Here is a 14,902-nt window from a genome sequence, read left to right on the forward strand (position 1 = left end):
GTGATGATAGTCGTGAATAATAATAATAGCTTTGTTTTTTTATCTAAATTAATAAATGGATGAGATGTTTAAAAATGTTCATTATCATGGTCATGACAAGATTCCCCAGCATTGTTTGTGCAGTTGGTATTTGAAAGGATTTCAACCCAAAGCACTGGAGGATACCTTGAGTTTAGTGATATATAATTGTTAACAAGATAGTCTGCAAAATGTATACATATATCATCCTGGGGTACATCTGGTATAAGTTCATCCACAAAGCAATTTTCAACTTCCTTAGCATCAATGAAATCATGTAATCCAAAGGATAATTTTAGCCACTGGCCAATGTCACTGTCGTTGTCCTTGTACTCATTACCTAGTTCGAGACAAACAATGGACTGACTGATCATCAAGGTGTAATCAAATGGTTTTAACAACAGCGAACACTTTGTGAATCATTAACACACTAAACAAAATTTATTGAAATTGCGAGTCCAATGGAAATAATATTGGCGCGCTTTTGTAACTGCATTAACAACGAGTTTTTGAGCTCTGTAATCTTTTTAAATCTGCGCTTATGTAGTGCACTACAAGAAATGGTCCTTTTCTGGTCAAAAGCTACACCCATTTGTACTCTTAATTTTTTTGCCTATATGCCTTCTTATTTTACTCGGCCTTACGAATCATATGCTGTGATGTTTCCTCATTTTGTGTCTTGACATTAAACGATCTCCCTGATCCTATCGACGTCATATGAGACATTTACCTTTTTCAGTGTTAGAGATTTTTTCAGAGGCCAGCCATATGATGTGAAGGTAACAACTTTTGGGTTAGTGATGTGTGATAACTTGCTTATGACCATTGCATCAGCAGAACTTTTAATGTGTTAAAGGTCCAAAGCATATTGGTCTATTAGACCAATTCGTCCAAAGACATTTAGTCTTAAGACTGATTTGCCCAATAGACTTATTGGTCTAATGTCAGTTACTCTAAAACTGATGTAAAGGCAAAGATGAAAACTTGAATCAGAAACTTGTACAAGTGCTTTACTATGTAAATTAATATTTGTTCCGTAACGGGAATACAAACCAACGCTATTTACAAGGGTATTACTTTCGGCAAAGCTGAAAGGAGGAGTCATTAAAATTTAGCAAGGGTTAACTACTGCACTCATTCCACTAGTTAGCAGGGGTTAGCTTGATACCCCTTCCACTCACACACCTGTGATTGAGCTCACTTTGCTTTTGGCTTGGATGGAGAGTGGTTGTTACTGCTCTTCCTCCTTGCCTTTTTTTTGGGGGGGGGGGGACTGCCATTAATCTTTGACATTTTAACTTGTATATGAAAACATACTTAATTTTTTTATATGTTGCCCCATGGGAATCATCATTGTTTGGATACTCCTCCGTTCGACTGTTGTCATTGCCTTTCCCTCGACGTGTTCTTAGAAGGATTCTGCTGGGGGAAGGGAGTGCGCCCCTTTCGGAGCTTGACTTCGGTCTTGCTCTTTCTGAAGGTCATCGCCCGTCACTCGTGGGCGGCCGGCAGAATACTCCGGGGAGTAACACCTTTCCCTTTTGCATGTTAGGTTGTGCTACCGAATGGCTTTCTTCATTAAGCAAGTAAAATAATAATTTTAAATATGTAACTTCCCTTGTAGTTGCATATACAATGGTACCTCTACATACGAATTTAATCCGTTCCACAACCGACTTCGGGGGTAGAAAATGTTCGGATGTAGAAACGAATTTTCCCATAAGAATACATTGAAATAGGATTAATCCGTGGTTGAGCCCAAAAACCTATGATAACACCTTAATAGATTACTACACATAATTACACATGACAATATGCACTCTAAATTAGATAATAGACTTGTAAAAAAGAATAATTATCTAGAAATAATAAATAAGAAATGGGTTTTTAGCGTCACTTTACCTTAGAAAGTCCAGCGCAGGTGTCGGTCTTGCTACGCAGAGAGGAGACAGACGGGCGGCGAGGAGGTAGAGAGGGTGACTACGATAAACGTACACTACCGTAACATATTCTAACTTACACTAAGTGAACTTTAACCTAACTTAGCTTATTTATTCTTTTTTATTTTTATATTTTTTATTTTTTTTTTACATTTTCTTTTTTTATTTTTGATGATTAATTTTAATCACTTTCACTCTCTACACTTAAAATTGATTGAATTTTTTTCTCTTCACGCTGCCATTTTCTTTGAACCACTTCCTTCCTTTTCATCACAAGTTCGCTTCATAGTTTTTTTAAAGAAGCTATCAATAGAAAGTTGCTTGGTACGGCTTTTCAGAATGTTTCAAAAGTAAGTTAGGCTAACATCATCGAACTGTGCAACTATACGACAAACCTGCAATTTTTTTGGATGGTATTTGTCGATGAAGTCGACCTTGTCTTAATATTTTCCTAACATCTCTTTTATTTGCGCCGAACCTAACACATGTTCTACCTCCTCGATCCCTTCCTCGTCATCACTCGTGTGCTCAGACATAGCATGAAGTTCCTTAAGCTCCTCTGTAGTAAGTTCGTCGTGATGTTCGGCGACGAGTTCCGTGATGTCATCTGCGTCGACCTCCAGACCCATGGACTTGCCAAGGGAGACGATTTCCTCTACGTCTTCCGCTGCACCCACCACGGGATCAGGTTCGGGGTCAAAACCCTCGAAATCTCGGGGAGAAACTGCATCAGGCCACAGCTTCTTCCAGGCAGAATTGAGGGTTCGTCGAGTCAATCCCACCCAAGCCTGATCTATGATCTTCATGCAGCGCACGATGTTAAAATTGCTTTTCCAAAATTCACGCTAAGTTAAGTTTGTGCTTTGCGTGACATTAAAGCACTGCTTGAATAGGTGCTTGGTGTAGAGCTTCTTGAAGTTCGAGATGACTTGCTGGTCCATGGGCTGAAGGATAGAGGTGGTATTCGGTGAAAGATACAGCACCTTTATGAACTTGAATTCTTGGAAGATATCATCTTCAAGTCCGGGCGGGGGGGGGGGGGTGAGCGAGTGCATTGTCAAGGCATAGCAGGCACTTTAAAAGCAATTTCTGCTCATGAAGATACTTCTTCACAGAAGGACCAAAAACTTGGTTAACCCATTGGACAAAGAACTGCCTAGTGACCCAGGCCTTCGAGTTGGATCGCCAGAAAACATGAAGCTGGTCCTTATCGACGTTGTGTGCCTTAAAGGCCCTAGGGTTCTCCGAATGGTAAACCAGTAAGGGCTTGACTTTAAAGTCGCCGCTAGCGTTGGCACATAGGGCAAGAGTCAACCGATCCTTCATTGGCTTATGCCCAGGCAATTTCTTCTCTTTGGCGGTGATGTAGGTTCGACTGGGCATCTTCTTCCAAAACAGCCCGGTTTCATCACAATTGAACACCTGCTGCTCTACGTACCCTTCTTCCTGCACGGTCCTTTCAAAGCTCTTCACAAAGTCAGCTGCAGCCTCTCCGTGGCGAACAACTGAGTGAATCTCGGACCGTTTCTTAAATTTTTCAAACCAGCCACGAGATGCCTTGAAATCGTCTGAGGAAGGTTCAGTTGAACTCTCCCCAGCATCACTACCAGAGCTCGCCTCCTTCAAGTCAGTGAAGATGGCGTGCGCCTTCTCGCAGATGATAGTTTCGGTGATGGTGTCGTCAACAATCTCTCTGTCCTTGATCCAGATTAGCAGAAGTCGTTCCATCTCTTCTATGACAGGGCTACGACGTTTTGAAATGATGGTGATCCCCTTTGAAGGTTTCAGTGCTTTAATGGCTTCTTTCTGTTTCAAGATTGTCGAAATCGTCGACATGTTTCGGCCATATTCTTTTGCAAGTTCACTCGCTCATGCTTTTCAATAATTTCTTGCTTTACTTCTAAAGAAAGCATTGCCTTCTTCCTTTTCTCACCACTACCACTACCACTTGCGAAACTAAGCCTTTTAGGACCCATGCTTTACGTAAAAAACCGTAAAAGGATGTACTTAAAAAATCACGATTAAAATAGTTAATAGCAGAACGCACAGCGCACAACCACACAAAGCCGACGAGAACAGAGGAATGACCCAAGCCACGCTACTTGAGGGTTCCTCCGAGGTCTAAGTGCTGCCCTCTATCGGCGGAAATAAAAAATACATCCGGCGCTATGAGTACCTATTGTTTACTTCGGGTGTCGAAAAAAAATTCGGGTGTAGAGTCGAAAAATTGCTCGAATTTTACTTCGGATGTTGGAAAATTCGGATGTAGATACGTTCATGTGTAGAGGTTCCACTGTATATAGCTTAAATCTCGTGTTTCGACGCGGCACAACAGAAAATTAAAATTTGTGACGATCGCCGCCATGACAGTAGGTGGTCATACATGAGCGTTATCTCCCATAGGTTAACAGAACTATTCCCAACATTCTTCAGAAATTCTCTATCGTTGATCGAGTCACCACCTCGGATTTTGACGAAGGAAAAATTTATTTCTGGGGAGAGACCTGTGACACCCGGTGAAAAGTCCTCCTATCTACCTTTTCTGATATAAATCTTCCAAATATACCAGAGAAAAATAAAAGCATGGAATGCAGAGGTTACTACCCTCGCGCGAGCACCTCGTGAGTGTCGTGTCTACATCGGGGGCGTGTGAAAACCACTATTCACAGGCTGTCTTCCAATTAGATAACTCCTTCATCAAAGGGAAGGGCCGTAACAAAGACCCCAGAAACCACACTTGCACCACGCCACCGCCACCTACACGAACACCCTCCAGGTCATCCTTCTGCAAGAACACATGGCTTGGCAAGGAAAGGGTGGGTCCGTACAAAAATAACCGGGAAGGGTTTCACCGGGCGTCACAGGTCTCTCCCCAGAAATAGAGTTTTCCTTCGTCAACATTCCTTTTCTGGATCGACCTGTGACGGCCGGTGAAAATGTACCAGAGAATGCCTTCTAAAGCCCAATAGAGTAATAACATAATGCGGAGAATACATTCACCATGTACGACAATAATATAATATAATAATGTAAAAAACGTCCAATTACCAACTAGCCAAATGACATAGGGAACGTAAGGCTAAATAACTAAGACGACAAGGAGTCAACTGAGTGTCGAATCACAAAAGGCATCAAACCTTACATGTCTAAGCATATCTAAACATTAAAGGAACGGTAACTACAATAACAGTTAAACCATAGGAATTAAACATGGCAAATATCATAGGGCTAACGAACTACCCAGGAGAGTGGCGACGTGGTGTGAGTGGCGGGTAGGAGGGAGAAGAGAAGAGATGGAAGAAAGGAAGTAGTAGAGATTAATGGGGAGGGAAAGGCTCCCCGCTGCCATCGTCGGGTATTTAAGGGCCTGTAAGATCTTTAGATAGTGGCGTTTGACAACCATAGGGGATTTCCAACCCGTATATTTTTTAAAAATCATCAAAGTCCCTGTTCTGGAAGTAATTGATGTAGGTATCTACTGTCCGTATATCATGAGCCTGGGGAAATGATTCCGGATTAGTATGTTTAAAGAAGTAGAGGATTTGTTGCCTGATACCGTGAATGGAAATAGTACCTCCTTGTTCCCTGATAACCAAGGGGCCAGACGAGCGGGTGGCAGTTCTAGCTAAAAGGGCCTTGAGAGTAGTGACTGCACACAGAGAAAAGATCCTGGGGAAGAAGAATAATCTTCCGAGGGGAGCACCTATTTGCGGATCCTCTTCTTTTAGCTAGGAAAGCATTGTCTGGAGAAAGGAGTACTTCGGCTGAAGGGAGGAAATCTATGTTTTCCGGGTTCGTGAGAGAGCTAGTTCTGATATTCCATCACCTGAGGCCAAAGCCGTTAGAAATAAAGTCTTCCTAAGAAGAGTGATATAAGAGCAGGATTCATTGTCCGTGTCCGGCGCAAGTTTTGAGGACACCGTTCAGAGACAGAGTCCTTTTGTGGCCGAACCGAAGGTCAAAGCCTAGCACATGTTTTTGGAATAGATGAGAAATAGGAATCAGCTAGGTTAATGCTAAACCCAACAAGGAAGATCTTCTTCCAAGCTGACTTGATGGTGGTTAAAGTGTTAACTGTTAGACCTTTGCCAAATAGGAACCTCAAGAAAAAGATGGCTATATTCGGAGACATACGAGTATGGTCTGAACTCTTAGGGAATCTGCTAGTTGTTAACGGCCGAATCATATTGGCGAATTGTCGAGTCCCTTTTGTCTGATTCGATGAAGAAATCGTTTTCCGGTTCAATGTTCGCGTCTCTACGAGCTGCAAACTTCCTGTAGTCCACAAAGTTAGAGTTTTGGCTATCCTTGAGTAATCTGACACAGTGAGTTTGGATTACTTGAGTCACTTTGGGGAACAGGATCCGGAAGGGACGGAGTTTCAACTCGAGGAGGAGAGGAAACCAACTGTTCTTGGCCAGTGAGGTGGTACTAAAGCCACTGCCCCCCGGAAGGGGCGTAGTTTGTGTAAAAGTCTCATTAGAAGATTCACTGGGGGAAATAGGTAAACCTTCTTCTAATGGTTCCTGAGTATCCACCGGAATGAAATTATGTCTAGAGACCATTCTGACTCCAGTGGTTTCGTCCTGGCTAGTGAGTCCGCTCTCACATTCTGGACTCCTGCAAGGTGAGTTACTGACAGGATCCAGTTCTTTTCTGTTGACCAGGCGAAGATAGTGACCAGGATCCAATTAAGGTTGGGTGACTTGGATCCTCCCTTGTTGACGCCGTGTACTACGTCTGTGCTGTCTGACACTACTCTGATGTGGCTCGACCTCGGAGGAGAGAGTCTCTTCAGGGTCAAGAACACTGCTATGGCTTCGAAAATATTGATATGGGACTGTTTCATGGCGATGGACCAAGAGCCCTGAAACATCTGATGTTCGGAGTGATCCCCCCATCCACTTAGAGGCGCGGCTGTATGGAAAGTCACTTGTGGAGGTGAGAATTGTAGAGGAACCGATTTGGAGAGGTTCTTCAGTTCGGACCATGGGCGTAGTCTCATTTTCAAGACAGAGGGGATCTTCGAGACCTTGTCTCTTAAAGGTACTGTAGCTCTCTTTCTCCAAACTCGATTGATGTCTTTGAGTTTGGCTTTTAATAGGAGACCTGTTATTGGAGTGAATTGTGTTTGAGAAAATTCTTGATCTTGGAAGCTATTCCTCTTACCTTTTTGGAAGGGAGAGACAACGTGTGCTTCGAAAGGTCCCACTGAATGTCTAACCAATCTAAGTGGCCTGATGGTTGCAGGCGAGACTTTTGGAGAATGACCCGAAATCACAGGTTGTCGAGAAATCGAAGTACTTCCTTCGTAGCTCTGTTGCCTTCTATGGCCGACTGGGCCCAAATGAGCCAACCATCCAGATAAGCAATGATCTGTATCTCTTGATTCCTGAGTTGTTCTAACACTGTCTCTCCCAGTTTCGTGAATATCCTGGGATCAATGTTGAGGCCGAAGGGCATGTCTTGAGCGCAAAGGCTTTCCTGCCTATGCGGAAACCCAGATAAGAAGAGAAGTTTCGAGCTATAGGCACATGATAATAGTCGTCGGTAAGATCGACAGAGGTGGTGACGGCCCCACGGGTAAGTAAGGTCCGTACCTGAGAGATAGTCAACATCCGGAACTTGTCGCAGAGAATGTAAGAGTTTAGCTTTGACAAGTCCCGGTCCACTCTCAATGCCGACAAGCCTTTCTTCGGAATTGTGAACAGGCGGCCTTGGAACTTCGGTGATCGGTCCCGTTTGATTGCTTTCTTCTTGAGTAACTCTGTGGTGTACTCTTTCAGGATGGGAGTGGATTTCTGGGAGAGGGTCACTGGTGGAGGAGGAGGACCTTGTGGCCATTTCCACTTCAAACCTTTAGGGATTATGCTATGAGCCCACGGACCGAAGGTCCAATGGTCTTGAAAGTGGTAAAGTCTCTCCCCTACCGGGACTACCTCGTTGTGAGGGAGTGAACCTAGAAGGATCCGGATGCATAGCCGACGAATCGGAGGAAGACTGTGATGTCGAGTGGGTAACTGACTAATGATGGCAGTGACCCCGGTTCGTTTTGTAGAGGGCAACTCTCTGCTTCTTCTTGAAGAAAGCTTGCTTTTGGTCTTCGGCCTCCTTTCTGGCAGTGAGGCCCAGCCTTTCCTGCAATTATGGGTTGCTCTCGTATCATCTTGTAGAACCTTGTTCACCTCCTCCTGAGGGAAGAAGGTTTTACCTCATCAGGAGGAACTATCAGCCTGCTCGATTCCTGTCTGATAGAGGCCTCAGACAGAACGTATTTCCCACAACTAACCCGATCAGACCACCAAACGTGTAGGTCGAATTGGAAGGGCAGAGATTGGTTCTTCCTGAATATCTGAAACAAAGTCTCGGTGGGATAAATCGAGGCTAGGGTCTCCCTGAGGTGGGGTCCGGCTCTTAAAGAGCCGGTATGGCCGAACCTTCTTTGTCAGCTTGAATAGTAAGACCTGTCCATTTATCCATAATAGGCAAGGCAACAATGAGAGCATCTGTAGATATGGCGTATTCCCCATTGTGTGGGGTGAGCTTGGAATTATCGTACCCCCCAGACCGACAACATCCTGGTCCAGACAGATCGGGCCTGCCCTTTAGGAAATAATACCGTTACCTTCGGTATCTTGTCCAACCTAACCAAGGCATGCTCTTTCAATCGAACGAATCCGTTGAATGGGAATTCTAGTACCTGAGAGTAAATTCTAGGTCCCCCAGAGGGTGGACGTCTATGCCATCCAGAGTTATGGTACCATCTATATATGGAACATGTAAGGCAAATATCTATGCGTTGTTTTTATCGAAGGAGGTTACTTTGATACGCCTGGGGCTGTAGGGGGAGTCATCCGAGTTCCTGAACGGATCCGACTCACCACCATATCTTTGAGCTCTGTCATAGCCCCTTGGCTTTCCCTAGAATGTGTTGCTTTTAGCAGTCACGGTTTTATGCAAGGTAGCACGAGCATCAGGATCCTTTGAGGGTCCTAGGTCGGTGACGCAGGTAATTGCCAAGCTGAAGGCTCAAAACTCATCCCCACCTACCTGCCCGTCCATGGGGTCGACGTCCAACCTTAGAGAGGACACTCCGAGGAGATAGGGACCTCTAGATGGAGCACTCCTTCCAAACCTTGATACCCAAGGGCGGAGAGCCTCTCTTGCAGGCCGGAGAGATTCATCATCATCCTGAAAGAAGTGAGGGGATTAGTGATGAAGGAGAAGACCGTTCTCCTCAATAAGCAATGCATACATTAATCCGGATCAAATTAAATCATCACCAAAGGATACCAAAAGGAAACATATTAGAACCAACTTACATCATGGGTCCGGAGTAGCGAGGACAGCTCGTAGCAGAACGTGCATGACTCAGGGAACCATACCATGTAGGCGGACCTTCTGTAAAAGAAAGGGTACATAAGTCTGGATGTTCTTTGAAACTTTGGTTAGTGATCTTATTCACAGGCTGGGATCAGCCGTATAACTAATAAAAATGCCTATATTTATGCATATATTTAATTCTAACTATGTATAAATATGGATAAATATCCATACAACCTCGTGTTCAAATAGAAATAAATTAATTATTCCTATATTTATGCATATATTTAATTCTAACATGTATAAATATGGATAAATATCCATACAACATTGTGTTCAAATAGAAATAAATTAATTATGCCTATATTATGCATATATTTAATTCTAACTATGTATAAATATGGATAAATATCCATACACCATCGTGTTCAAATAGAAATAAATTTCCACTCAGGTCGAAACCAACTATGCCATGAGAGGCTATCTACTGTTCCTTGAGACTCTGGTCAGTGAACAGATGAATCAATAGAATACTAATATCCAGTAACCACATAACATGTAACTATAAACCTCATCGGTAAAATAATGTTAACCCCGGTTCTTAATGTCTGAGTCAGGGGTGGCCAACCTATGGCGCATGCGCCAAAAGTGGCGCATTTCATGATTACAAGTGGCGCACTATACCCCAAAGATAGTAAATTGAATGACTTTTCTTTAAAATTGCTAATTATGTTCATATATTTTCATTAGGACTTTCAAGAATAGCTAATGAACATTACCAACGCAAATTCAAAGTGTCATTGAAGTAAGTACAGTTTACTTTGTATTCATGTTAAATCCTTTCCTTTACAGCTAAAACCAAAGATTGGCCATCCGTGGTCTGAGTGATCTCTGTTGCCACCGGAGATCCGGTGACAAAGGTCCGTCATAGTGAAAACGTGAACATCAGAGGAAATCTAATATTAACCTCAATGCTGAACGCCTGTACGATATCCGGTTAAGCCGGAGATTTGATGAAAAGGACCGTAATAACGATATTGTGATTATTCATGAAAAAGGGTTCATACCTTGGTTCTGATCGTCTGATTGATCAAAATGTTAACTTCGGTTCTGATCGTCTGATTGATCTCTGTTTGTACCGGAGAACCAGTGACAAAGGTCCGTCATCGTGAAATCGTGACCCTCAGCGGTACGATAACATTCCTCAACACTGAATGTCTGTGTTATCTCCAGTGAAGCAGGAGATTCGATGAAAAAAGGGACCGTATTAATGTAATTGTGATCAATCATGACAAAGGTTCGTGTGCAAAAGGCCGCAGCCGGAGTCTGAGTGCCGGATTTGACCGTTGCACTCCAAATATCTGACTAGTTCTCACCCAATGAGTATCCATTATAGCGGAGTATAACTCAAGGCGGAGCTAAGGGTGTCGGCATAAAGCGACCCCAATTAATGACTCATACACTAACGTAACCTATTAATAGTGCTAGCTATATTAACAGTAACCACATCAATAAAACGTGTGTATCATTAAACGTAATATCATCAACTCGGAGAATAAGAGGAGGCAGGAATAACTCGTGATCGTAAAAAACGGAAAACGGGAAATCCACCTCTCTTACTCGAGCTAATAAAGAAAACGAGAGAAGTGGTAACTCGTATCTGTAGAACAGAAAACGAGCACTCCATGCTCTTGCTCTCAAGGTTACATAATAAAAACCAACATCACACAATAATATGATGAGAAAAATAATAAAATTGATTGCTTTTTCTTAGTAATTGTAATAACCAAGAACGAAGAATAACGACAACATAACAAATAAACAAAGATATAGTCTAAATCGAGCACCTTCCTGAGGCGAGTACAAAACTATAACAAAGACTAAATCGCTATTCTTCGTAGTTCCAAATTGGACTTGCTAGCAAATAAATACCATAGTAAAAACTAATAATAAATAATGATAATAAAATTGGTCATAAAACGTAAGTGATATAACCTAGATGACAAGTACTAGAAGGGCAATAATAACTTGAAAATTTACTGAAGCGAACACAACCCAAAATGGCTACCGATACCGAGGCAGGCCAATCGCTTCCAAAACTAAAATCCACAATACTGGAAACAGAACAAATGCCCGGTACTGCAATAAACTGTCAAATCAAACTATGGTACTTAACATTGGTAAAGGTGAAGTAGCAACGTCAGTCATGTTGAATTAACGACAAACACTTCGAGAAACACTGGGCAAAAAATTATCAACTTTGCTGGCAAGTCCAAAACAGAAGGATGACCTGGACTGTGTTCATGTAGGTGGTGGTGGCTTGGTGCAAGTGTGGTTTCTGGGGTCTTTGTTACGGCCCTTCCCTTTGATGAAGGAGTTATCTAATTGGAAGACAGCCTGTGAAAAGTGGTTTTCACACGCCCCCGATGTAGACACGACACTCATGAGGTGCTTGCGCGAGGGTAGTAACCTCTGCATTCCATGCTTTTATTTTTCTCTGGTATATTTGGAAGATTTATATCAAAAAAGGTAGATAGAAGGACTTCACCTGCCGTCACAGGTCGACCCAGAAAACTTATTCTACAATTTGGTGAAGTACCTTTTGTGCGATTATTGTTAACGACTTTCGCTGCTTGTGTTTGGATATTCTTTTGACTTTTCACTATCGATTTCTGTTTACAAAATGGCTGAATCTGTAAGAAAGGTGCTAGAGGATGCAAGACACGTATGCCTAAGGGCGCTGTTGATCCACATTCAATATGCAGTGGTTGCAGAGGTCAGGTTTGTTCGTATAGTAACAGATGTAATGAATGCAAGTCTTTGTCTGATTGTGATTGGAATGTTTTTGAACGCTATATTAAGCGACTGGAAAGGAATAGAATTAGAAGGTCTAGATCAACTAGTATACTTTTTAATAGATCTTCTGGTGGTGATATTCCTTTCAATGTTCATTCTAATATTCCTATTCCTATTGCAGTAGTCCCAGACCCCAATACGGTGTCAGAGGTAAGTGAACCTTCCTTGAAGGATGTGATGGCTGCTATTTCAGCCTTAGGTGCGCAGGTTCGTTCCCTAACTACAGAAAAAGAAGTTATGTGGAGTGCAGTGCGTGGTTTGCAAAGCAAAATAGTAAATAGTGATAGTGAAATGGAGGGTGCATCCGTTCGTGTCCGTCATAATCCCAACCCGGGACCTCTTTCATGCTCCCCAACCCCTGGGAGAAGGAATGTTGAAAGGCCAAAGGATATGTCAGACCTTGATCAGCGAACGGACGTCCCCTCGAGTGATCATGTTGACGATCCCCAGATCGCAACCCCCTTGCCACAGGAAAGCAAGGAGGTACTTTTTTTGCAGCCCCTATCCCATCTAGCAGTAGAGATATGAGAAAGGCAGAAATCCACTCGGTCTCACTACCAGCTTGCTTCATTCCAGGCAAGATGAATATGCTCGCTGATAATCTGAGCAGAGCAGATAGTGGGTTCCGAATGGTCTTTGGATCATCTAGTAGCCAAAAAGTCATGACTAAGGGAATGTGGGTTTTCCCGACTGTGGACCTGTTCGCATAGACCCTTAACTTCAGGCTTTCGTTAGACTGCTCCCCAGTCCCAAATCCCACCCTGGTGAGGTGATATTGGGAATGTCTCGGTCTCCTCGGTTATTCCCTGCAAGTCTCTGAATAACCTTTACCTTGACAGTCACATTGCTACTTTCTCATCGCACACAGCTTGTGTAGGCTGCAGACCATGCTTATCAGGTTTAGCAAAGTTTTATGGTCTACTTATTGTCGTACTAATCTCTGCACAATAGGGAGTACCCCGGGTAAGGCCAAAAAGCCAGATTGGCAGGGACATCCACCCTCCTAGTGGGTGAGTCACCTCTATAAATATCGTTGGTTTGTATTCCGGTTATGTAATAAATGACAAATTCGAAGGTAATTTGTATTTTTCCTAATGATACAAACCTTAGCTATTTATTCATACTTGCCTGCCAACCCTGTCCCCTTTGAAGTCCCACTTCCAAGCAAATTGAGCTCAATCACAGGTGTTTTGAGTGGGAGGGGTAGCAAGTTGCTACCCCTACCTTCACAAACTAATGGGATGGGTAGTTAACCCTCACTAAATTTTAATGGCTCGTCATTTACAGTAAGCTTTTTACTTCTCTCAGAAAGAATAATTTCACACAGGAAACTCCATGATAAGGGAATAGATGAAGCACTAAAAATGTTGTGTAAGTAAATATCAAATATAATAAAAACGAATACACTAAAAATGTGAATGTAATTATCAAATGTTAATTATGACTGTTTCCAGAAAAAAGTAATAAAGCAATTTGGTGCAAACTATTGGTTAGATGAAGCGTTGGGTAGAATATAAGCATGACCTATGAGGCAATTTGGCTCAAACTCTATATAACTGAGTTTCCAGAACGGTTGATTGATGAAGCGGTACTTAGAATATAACTATGACTGTTTCCAGAATGGTAATTAGACTAATCACACCTTTGGACGAGTTGGTTTTAGACTAATCGTACCTTTGGACGAGTTGATTTTAAACTAATTCGCTAAGGACCAATTGGTATTAGACTAATCATCGTTAGACCAATTGTCTGAAACCGTATAGAAGAATATCCTCTGTTGGTGGAAGACTTTAGTACAGTCTGGATTTTGCTGATAGAGATTTTTGTGTTTGCATTTCAACCAATGATTGTTCAGTGCCATATAATGCATGAAAAAAAAAAATTAAGAGCTGGCATGATTCTTCACCTCATCTCTCTTAATTTGTAACTGCATATCCTCAGCAAATAATTTCAGAGGACTATTAAACATCTCTACTAGACACTTCCAATTTTTTTCCCAGACAGGTAAAAAAAAAAAATGAACGATGGAACGAAGTGTATTTGTCCTTTCCTAATCATCTGACTATATCATGGATAGGGATAAACGCCTCGGAATCTAATTGAACTCCTATATAGGTTAAGGCAGTTGATATTGTACAAGAATAGATTGGAATAGATTGCCAGAATGGTAACATCTAGGCCCTTGGAAGGAATAACAATTATGATTTGCGCCTAATTCTTCAACGTTGTTAATTGTATGCATAATGGTTTGGTTGTCAAGTTGTTCTAAGTGTGGTGATGTCTTTCATTCCCTTTACGGTAATTAAAAAAACATCATCTTATATTTCTTTAAGACACCATACAAGTAGAGGAACTGGGCTGCTTTCATCCAGGACCAGACTGACCAAAAACTTGAGAGAAATGACAGCAATGCAGCCTTATTCGCCATTGCCAATACACAATCCCTGAAGGCAGACACAAAAAGATGATTCTGGATACCAAATAGTTTTTTAACGTGATCCTCTCCAGGGGAAGTTCGCCCCTCCAAGGGCACATTTTTTCTTCAGATCATCATTCGGCTTTTCGTCGACTTATCTGCTCGTCGATCTCCTGCTCGCCGATCTCTTGCTCAGCGCAGCTCTCCTCTTCGGAGGAGCCTTCTCGTCTTGTCTCTACTGATTCCGGACCTTCGCCTACTTCTACGCACTTATCTGCTTATCAACGAACTCCGGCTCGCAACTCACCGTTGAGAAATCGTTCGTGATCCACCCTAGTGGATGTTCTCC

The 14,902-nt window shown here is 42.5% G+C and overlaps 1 long non-coding RNA gene across 3 annotated transcripts in view; it reads left to right on the forward strand.

Annotated features, from left to right (window-relative positions):
* LOC137630635 (uncharacterized) overlaps positions 1-14,902 on the forward strand; it is a 110,891-nt gene that overhangs the window by 15,939 nt on the left and 80,050 nt on the right. The gene's annotated exons all lie outside the window — the stretch shown is intronic.

This window comes from Palaemon carinicauda, chromosome 38, assembly GCF_036898095.1.
Source record: "Palaemon carinicauda isolate YSFRI2023 chromosome 38, ASM3689809v2, whole genome shotgun sequence".
In the NCBI taxonomy this organism is placed as follows: domain Eukaryota; kingdom Metazoa; phylum Arthropoda; class Malacostraca; order Decapoda; family Palaemonidae; genus Palaemon; species Palaemon carinicauda.